The sequence below is a fragment of the Eriocheir sinensis genome, chromosome 23 (assembly GCF_024679095.1).
Source record: "Eriocheir sinensis breed Jianghai 21 chromosome 23, ASM2467909v1, whole genome shotgun sequence".
In the NCBI taxonomy this organism is placed as follows: Eukaryota; Metazoa; Arthropoda; class Malacostraca; order Decapoda; family Varunidae; genus Eriocheir; species Eriocheir sinensis.
Window position 1 is genome coordinate 18,316,247 of NC_066531.1, and position 7,917 is coordinate 18,324,163.

Genomic DNA, 7,917 nt, shown 5'->3' on the forward strand with positions numbered 1-7,917 from the left:
GAAGATCACTGGGCAGCATGTGGATAATCTTCCGCCACACGGCGATGGTTGAAAATTGTCAGCGTGAATCGGTGATCGGTGATCGGTAATCGTAATACTATAATCTCAAAATGATGCCTTAAATGTTTTACTTTCCACTTGTATTCTGCCTCTTTATCCTTCTTTTTGTATTCCTCATACTCGTACTCTTTTTCCTCCTCCTCCTGGATACCCCACCCCTCTCTCTCCATAATGCATAGCATCCTCAGTCCCAGAGTAAAGGTCAGTCAACAGACCAACATTCCTTGGAGAAATCTTGTAAAGTCACACTAGATGTCAGAGTGCCTCACGATGCATTGAATATAACCGTGGCCACTGAGATATACTGGGCTGAGTCCCTAGTTGATGACGTTACAAAAGTAGGCGCATTTTCAGATTTTCAGTTCATTGAAATTTTATGCTTTAACACATTGCAATACCATGCCTGATGTTTGCTGATACCAAGAACCTGGAACTCAGTTTTGCGAACCTTGCAAAACTCAGGAGAGAGCTCTTGGTGTTCTTGGTACCAGAGCCATGAAGACTAATATCTAACTCAGAGGCAGCTCTCTCAGTGCACATAGCAGCATTAAAGTCGCCCGAAACAGTGTTTGTGTCCAGAGTAAGACACCGGTCGAATATGGAGTAGAGTTTGGCATAGAACACCTCTTCAATTTCACACGTGGTCAGGCCCCCCAGCAAAACTGGCTCATGATCGCGATTGCAGCCTTGTCCCCGACTCCTTCCTTTTCCTTATAGCAGTGAGCCGGGACAAAAAGTCCCCGAGAGGATGGAGTCCCCGGCCACCCGTTGCTCCCTGTCCATTCCCTGCCGCAGCGGGGGGGCGAATGATTATGATTATTTATTCCGGACGGCAAGGCGGCGTTCCAGGTAATTAATGAAATCCTGGAATCCCATTAACCTCATCCCAGAGACTCCAGACCTTTCATAATGGGATGGGGAAGTTATATAGAAAAGAGACCTGAGATCAAAGGCAGTTCCGCCATTCCCTGCCGGGCCGTTTTATCTCTCCCATCGTACACACCGTAGGAATAGGTAGAGTTGGCGGGACAAGGCTCAGGTGAAGCAGGAGAACTGTCAAACGGCCTTATTGGTCCAGTCAACAGGTCACGGCAGCACCTACATGCCTTGCTGTGCCCATGATGTTATTAAGCCCTTAGTACCTCCATGGGTGTGCCCATAAAGGTATTAAGGGTGTGCTCACCTGAAATTCCCCATGGGTGTGCCCATTAAGGTGTTGAAAAGCAGCGAATTGAAAGGATCCTCAAAATTAACCACCCGTTGTTATTCAAGTATTATCCACATTACAAGACAAAGCTGTCTTTTCCACCTTAGAAAGCCATATGTCTGCCAGTGACCCTCTGCACAATCACCTTGTGTTACTTATCAAAGCAGTCGCAGAATCATATTTACAGGTAAGGTATTCTTATGCAGGAAAGCAATTGTGAGACGGGTGGACTTAGATATAGCCCCACCCCCTAAAAATGCCGTGTAACACTCCATAGGAGAGCAGATAAAGTAATGATAATTATAACAGAGAAACCTTAAAGAATCAAGAAAACGATAACAAATTCATATTGAAACAAAAAAAACTATTCAGAATTAAAAATAAAGATATGCATACCCCTGAACGAATATAGTTCTCACTTCCTCATTTTGGCTACAGTATCGAATGCTAGATATAAGTCAACAGCATCGCTACTACTCTATCAAATCACTGCCTGTTTAATCTCATGTGTATTTACTGCCACGCGAAATCTATACAACGAAAGTCAGCAGGTTATCATTTGTACACGGTCCCAAAAGTCTGAGAAACGGAAAGCACGCATGATCTTGTCGAGGTGGCATGTGACCAAAAAATAATACAATAGGTTTTGGGTCGCCACCTGAGCCTCATAAATTAGCTTTGCCACGTGCTCCTTTATTATAATGAAGGGTATTGTAAGAGGAGGAGACAGGTTAGTGGAGCAGATACAGGTGGGGGAGAAGGAAAGACAGGAGTGTACAGTTGTATGGTGTTGGCTAGTTAATTGTTCTGATGAAGCCCTTTCTTGGGGGATTGTAAGTGGTGGCAATATTAACCCGGAGCAGCGGGGATCATGTTTCTTAATGGTCCCTCTAAGCGAGAAAAATGAGAAAAAATCACCCCTCACACACGCCATTTCATAATATATATCAAAGCATTTGTGATCAGATTATACATCATCTATTTTGGGGGGTTGATATCATGGCACAAATTTGGCCCGTCGCTGCTACACGGTAAAGCCACACATTTGGCCCGTCGCTGCTACACGGTAAAGCCACAAATTTGGCCCGTCGCTGCTACCGGGGCCCGAGGGTAGTCATTAATTTAACAGAAAGTGTCGTAGTAGTGGAGGTCATCATGTATTTTGTGCTGAATCCCTCTCCTCACTGCTATCGCCACCCCTGCGTGTTGCTGCCCCGTATTGTTCTGTCGGTAACACGTGTAGCCGGGCATCTTTAGAGCCTGGTGATTAGGGAGGCCGTGACTGTTAATGAGAAATATGTCTGGGCTCTCGTGTGTGTGCGTGTTTATTGGATTAATGCGTCTGCTGTGCTTGTATTGGACATTGTGTTGTAATAGTTTCAGCTGAGTGGCAGATTGTGTGAGCAGCATGGTTGTGTATTAGGGGTAGCTATTGTTCTGTTTCTATTCCCACCCTCCCCTGCAACCCCCCCGCTGTTGACTGTCTTGCCCCTGCTCAACGTTACTCCTCATCTCGCATCATCGCCTCTCTAAACATTCTCCCCAAAAAGATACATATATTTTCTCCTCCGTCCACTCCGCCTTTCTCAAAACAGAGGAAAGCGATTATATTCTCTCCTCGCTCGACACTCAGGAAAAAGATTGCATACTCTCTTCCGGCCACACCACCTCGCTGGACACTCAGGAAAATGATCACATACTCTCTTCCGGCCACACCACCTCGCTGGACACTCAGGAAAAAGATTGCATACTCTCTTCCGGCCACACCACCTCCCTGGACACTCAGGAAAAAGATTGCATACTCTCTTCCGGCCACACCACCTCGCTGGACACTCAGGAAAAAGATTGCATACTCTCTTCCGGCCACACCACCTCCCTGGACACTCAGGAAAAAGATTGCATACTCTCTTCAGCCACACACCACCTCCCTGGACACTCAGGAAAAAGATTGCATACTCTCTTCCGGCCACACCACCTCCCTGGACACTCAGGAAAAAGATTGCATACTCTCTTCCGGCCACACCACCTCGCTGGACACTCAGGAAAAAGATTGCATACTCTCTTCCGGCCACACCACCTCGCTGGTCACTCTGGAAAAGATTGCATACTCTCTTCAGCACACCACCTCGCTGGACACTCAGGAAAAGATTGCATACTCTCTTCCGGCCACACCACCTCCCTGGACACTCAGGAAAAGATTGCATACTCTTCCAGCACACCACCTCCCTGGACACTCAGGAAAAAGATTACATACTCTCGTCCTGCCAAAACACCTCGCTGGACACTCAGGAAAAAGATTGCATACTCTCTTCCGGCCACACCACCTCGCTGGACACTCAGGAAAAAGATTGCATACTCTCTTCCGGCCACACCACCTCCCTGGACACTCAGGATATAGATTGCATACTCTCTTCCGGCCACACCACCTCGCTGGGCACTCAGGAAATAGATTACATACTCTCTTCCAGCCACACCACCTCGCTGGACACTCAGGAAAAAGATTACATACTCTCTTCCGGCCACACCACCTCGCTGGACACCCAGGAAAAAGATTGCATACTCTCTTCCGGCCACCCCACCTCGCTGGACACTCAGGATATAGATTACATACTCTCTTCCGGCCACACCACCTCGCTGGGCACTCAGGAAAAAGATCACATACTCTCTTCCGGCCACACCACCTCGCTGGACACTCAGGAAAAAGATCACATACTCTCTTCCGGCCACACCACCTCGCTGGACACTCAGGAAATAGATTACATACTCTCTTCCGGCCACACCACCTCGCTGGACACTCAGGAAAAAGATCACATACTCTCTTCCGGCCACACCACCTCGCTGGACACTCAGGAAATAGATTGCATACTCTCTTCCGGCCACCCCACCTCGCTGGACACTCAGGAAATAGATTACATACTCTCTTCCGGCCACACCACCTCGCTGGACACTCAGGAAAAAGATTGCATACTCTCTTCCGGCCACACCACCTCGCTGGACACTCAGGAAATAGATTACATACTCTCTTCCGGCCACCCCACCTCGCTGGACACTCAGGAAAAAGATTACATACTCTCTTCCGGCCACACCACCTCGCTGAACACCCAGTGGAAAGTCCCGTCAGCCACACTGGTAAAGCTCGACGGGTTATCCATCACATGCTTGTTCTTTTTGCGGTCTGCTGCTTCATAGGCAACACACTCCGGCGATTTATTGCTCCATTGAAAACATTCCTTTAACTTACTCGCCATCCGGTTTAGTTTCACGCGATTTCTTGTGTTTTGACGGGAAAAGTTTGCTATTTTTTTCAGGGGGAATATGGGAGTAAATTTTTTTTCTTATTACACGGTAAGTTTCCTGTGACCCCGGCCATCAAAACACCACAGGTGCAAGTGATGTATATATTTCACAACTGTGTGTGTGTGTGTATGTGTGTGTGTGTGTGTGTGTGTGTGTGTGTGTGTGTGTGTGTGTGTGTGTGTGTAATAGTAATAATAATAATAATAATAATAATAATAATAATAATAATAATAATAATAATAATAATAATAATAATAATAATAATAATAATAATAATAATAATAATAATAATAATAATAATAATAAGTTTATTAAAGTATGGCAGCCGTTAGGCTGAAAATATACAAATTAGAAATACAATAAACTATAATACTAAATAGGCTACACTAGAGTGGGGGAGGGGAGGGCTGGAGGTGGTTTATAAAGGGGCTCTCACACATTCCCGGTACCGGTCGCGACCGTCCCCGATGACTCCCGATAAGCCGGTCGCCGGTCGACCGGCTGTAAGATCGGGGATTGTCGGCGGCAGACCGCCGGTCGACCGCTGGTCGACCCTGAGGACCGTAGACGCAGCCGACCACCGCCGGTCAACGTTAAAATTTTCAAAGATATCGGCGATGCGCCCGGTCGACCGGCGGTGTGGAAAAATGTCGCCGGTCGACCGGCGGTCAGCAGCCGACACCCACGGCAGACCGGCGGCAGACCGCCGGTAGACCGGCGGTAGACCGCGAGTGAACACCTGTGTCTGACCTGGGGATTAGCGAGGGAGGAAGGAGGAAAACGAAGAGGAACAGGGAGCGAGGATGAAGAGAGAGAGGAGATGAGATAAAGGAGAAGAATGAGAGAGAGAGAGAGAGAGAGAGAGAGAGAGAGAGAGAGAGAGAGAGAGAGAGAGAGAGAGAGAGAGAGAGAGAGAGAGAGAGAGATATATATATATATATATATATATATATATATATATATAAATATATATATATATATATATATATATATATATATATATAGAGAGATATATATATAGATATAGATATAGAGATATATATAGATAGATAGATAGATAGAGAGAGAGATAGATAGATTTAGAGAGAGAGAGAGAGAGAGAGAGAGAGAGAGAGAGAGAGAGAGAGAGAGAGAGAGAGAGAGAGAGAGAGAGAGAGAGAGAGAGAGAGAGAGAGAGAGAGAGAGAGAGAGAGAGAGAGAGAGAGAGAGAGAGAGGGAGGGATGGAGGAGAATGAGGAAAGAAGGGAGAGAGGGTGGAAAGAGATGAAAAAAAGGAGGAAGAGGAACGGGTGAAAGGAGTGAGAGAGAGAGAGAGAGAGAGAGAGAGAGAGAGAGAGAGAGAGAGAGAGAGAGAGAGAGAGAGAGAGAGAGAGAGAGAGAGAGAGAGAGAGAGAGAGAGAGAGAGAGAGAGAGAGAGAGAGAGAGAGAGAGAGAGAGAGAGAGAGAGAGAGAGAGAGAGAGAGAGAGAGTGTTTTACGCACACGAATGAATTTAGGTATGAAGCTATTTATGAGGTAATTATAAATATATTAAAATGCAAAGAAAGTGTTTGCTCGTCGATGTGCCGCAGATCTGCCGCCGGTAGGCCGGCGGTCGATCGCCGACTGATCTGCTGCAGTCGCTGGTCGGAGAAATCGAAAATCGTATATGGTCTCCGGTTTACCGTCGGTAAACCGACGGCTTACCGGCGGTAATCCGCCGGTCCGGGGATTATTGCTTATTTTGTCGGCGGTCATGCCCCGATCGGCTTATCGGGAGTCATCGGGGATGGTCGCGACCGGGACGGGGAATGTGTGAGAGCCCCTTTAGGAGAGCTAAAAATAGAGACAAAAGGGGAAGAGAGGGTGGTGTAGAGGGAGCACTGAGAGGGTGGCGGTGAGGTGTTAATCTGCACCGCGACCCGTTGGGATTGACTATCACTGCTGGGCATTGTTTATAATCCTCACTATCGCTGGTACTGCGCTTCGTTTGTAACGGTCAGTTCGCGGCGCCCTGAAGGGAGTGAGTATGTTGTGGTGTCTGGTGAAGCGGGCGGGGGGAGGGGCGTCGGGTGGCAGGAGATGGCGGTGGCGAGGATGGTGAAGCAGGGAGACGCCATATTTTCTGAGGGCGTCCTGGTGTCTGTCAGAGAGCCTCGGGAGACTCAGGGTGGTCAGGGCGTTGTCGTAGGCGTGGTAGTCAGGGCCTAAAATGACCCTGAATGCCCTCTTTTGGACCCTCTCAAGCTGCTGTTGTTGGGTGAGGGTAAGGGACGATGACCACGCCGGGGAGGCATACATGAGTTTTGGCAGTATAAAAGATGTGTAAATACTGCACAGTTTAGCAGCCGGTGCCCCAAGCGTTCTGAGTCTTTGCAGCATGTACAGCTTGTAGGAGGCTGCTCTGACGGTGTTGCAGACGTGGAGCTTCCAGTTGAGTTGGTTGTCCACAGTGATGCCGAGTAGTTTGGTGGACTGGACAACCTGGAGGTGGTGTGAGCCAATAGACAGCAGCGGAGGTGGCACATCTCTTTTGGACGTGCAAACGTGCATCACCATGGTCTTGGTGTGGTTAATAGTGGCACTATTGTCCGCCGTCCATGCCTGAAGGTTGTCGAGCGACGCTTGAAGAGGTGCATAGTCAGGATCCCTGTTGTTGACGGGGACGCCCAAGGTGCTGTCATCAACATATTTCCAGCGATGCAGTGTGTCCATGAGGGCGTTGTTAATGAGCACCAAGAAGCAAAGCGGACCCATTTTAGTGCCTTGCGGGACGCCACACGTCAGCTCAAGAGGAGGGGAGACCGAGCCCTGGGAGCGAACTATTTGCTGGCGTGCGCTGAGGAAATCAGTCAGCCATGATACAATATTAGGGTGAAGTCCCAGCTCAATGGTCTTAGTAATGACAACAGTGTGGTCTACAAGGTCAAATGCTTTCCTGAAGTCGACAAAAGCAAGGGCAAGGGAGGTGTCTCGTTTGTCCAGGTGGCTGTGTATGAAATCTAGAAAGCTGACCAGGCAATGAGTGGTGGAGGAGTGCTTCATGTTGCCAAATTGTTGGATGTCTATGAGGCTACTAATATCATCATAAGCCCAGTTAAAAATAAAATCTTCACAAATGAGGCTGAGAATGGGCGTGATGGCGATTGGCCTTAGGTCATTAAGGGACTGAGGGCTGGAAATTTTGGGGATGGGAGTGACATAGGACGTTTTCCAGTCGCTAGGGCAAGTGTTTTGATCAAGTGAAGCATTTATTATGGAGCGAATGGGGGTGGTAAGTTCAGGGGCAAATTCCTTATAGATTTTGATTGGGAGGTCAGTGGGCGTGGTAGCTCTGTGTGTCCTTAATTTCTTTAATTTATTGAAAACATCAAC

At 47.8% G+C, this 7,917-nt stretch overlaps 1 long non-coding RNA gene across 1 annotated transcript; it reads right to left on the bottom strand.

The window, feature by feature from the left end:
• Window positions 1–2,759: 2,759 nt before the first annotated feature.
• On the bottom strand, window positions 2,760–4,269 carry LOC127002529 (uncharacterized). Its single transcript, XR_007756319.1, has 3 exons — window positions 4,153–4,269; window positions 3,745–3,795; window positions 2,760–3,088 (listed from the first exon to the last, which is right to left on the bottom strand). It is a non-coding gene; the product is annotated as an uncharacterized LOC127002529 (long non-coding RNA).
• Window positions 4,270–7,917: the final 3,648 nt, after the last annotated feature.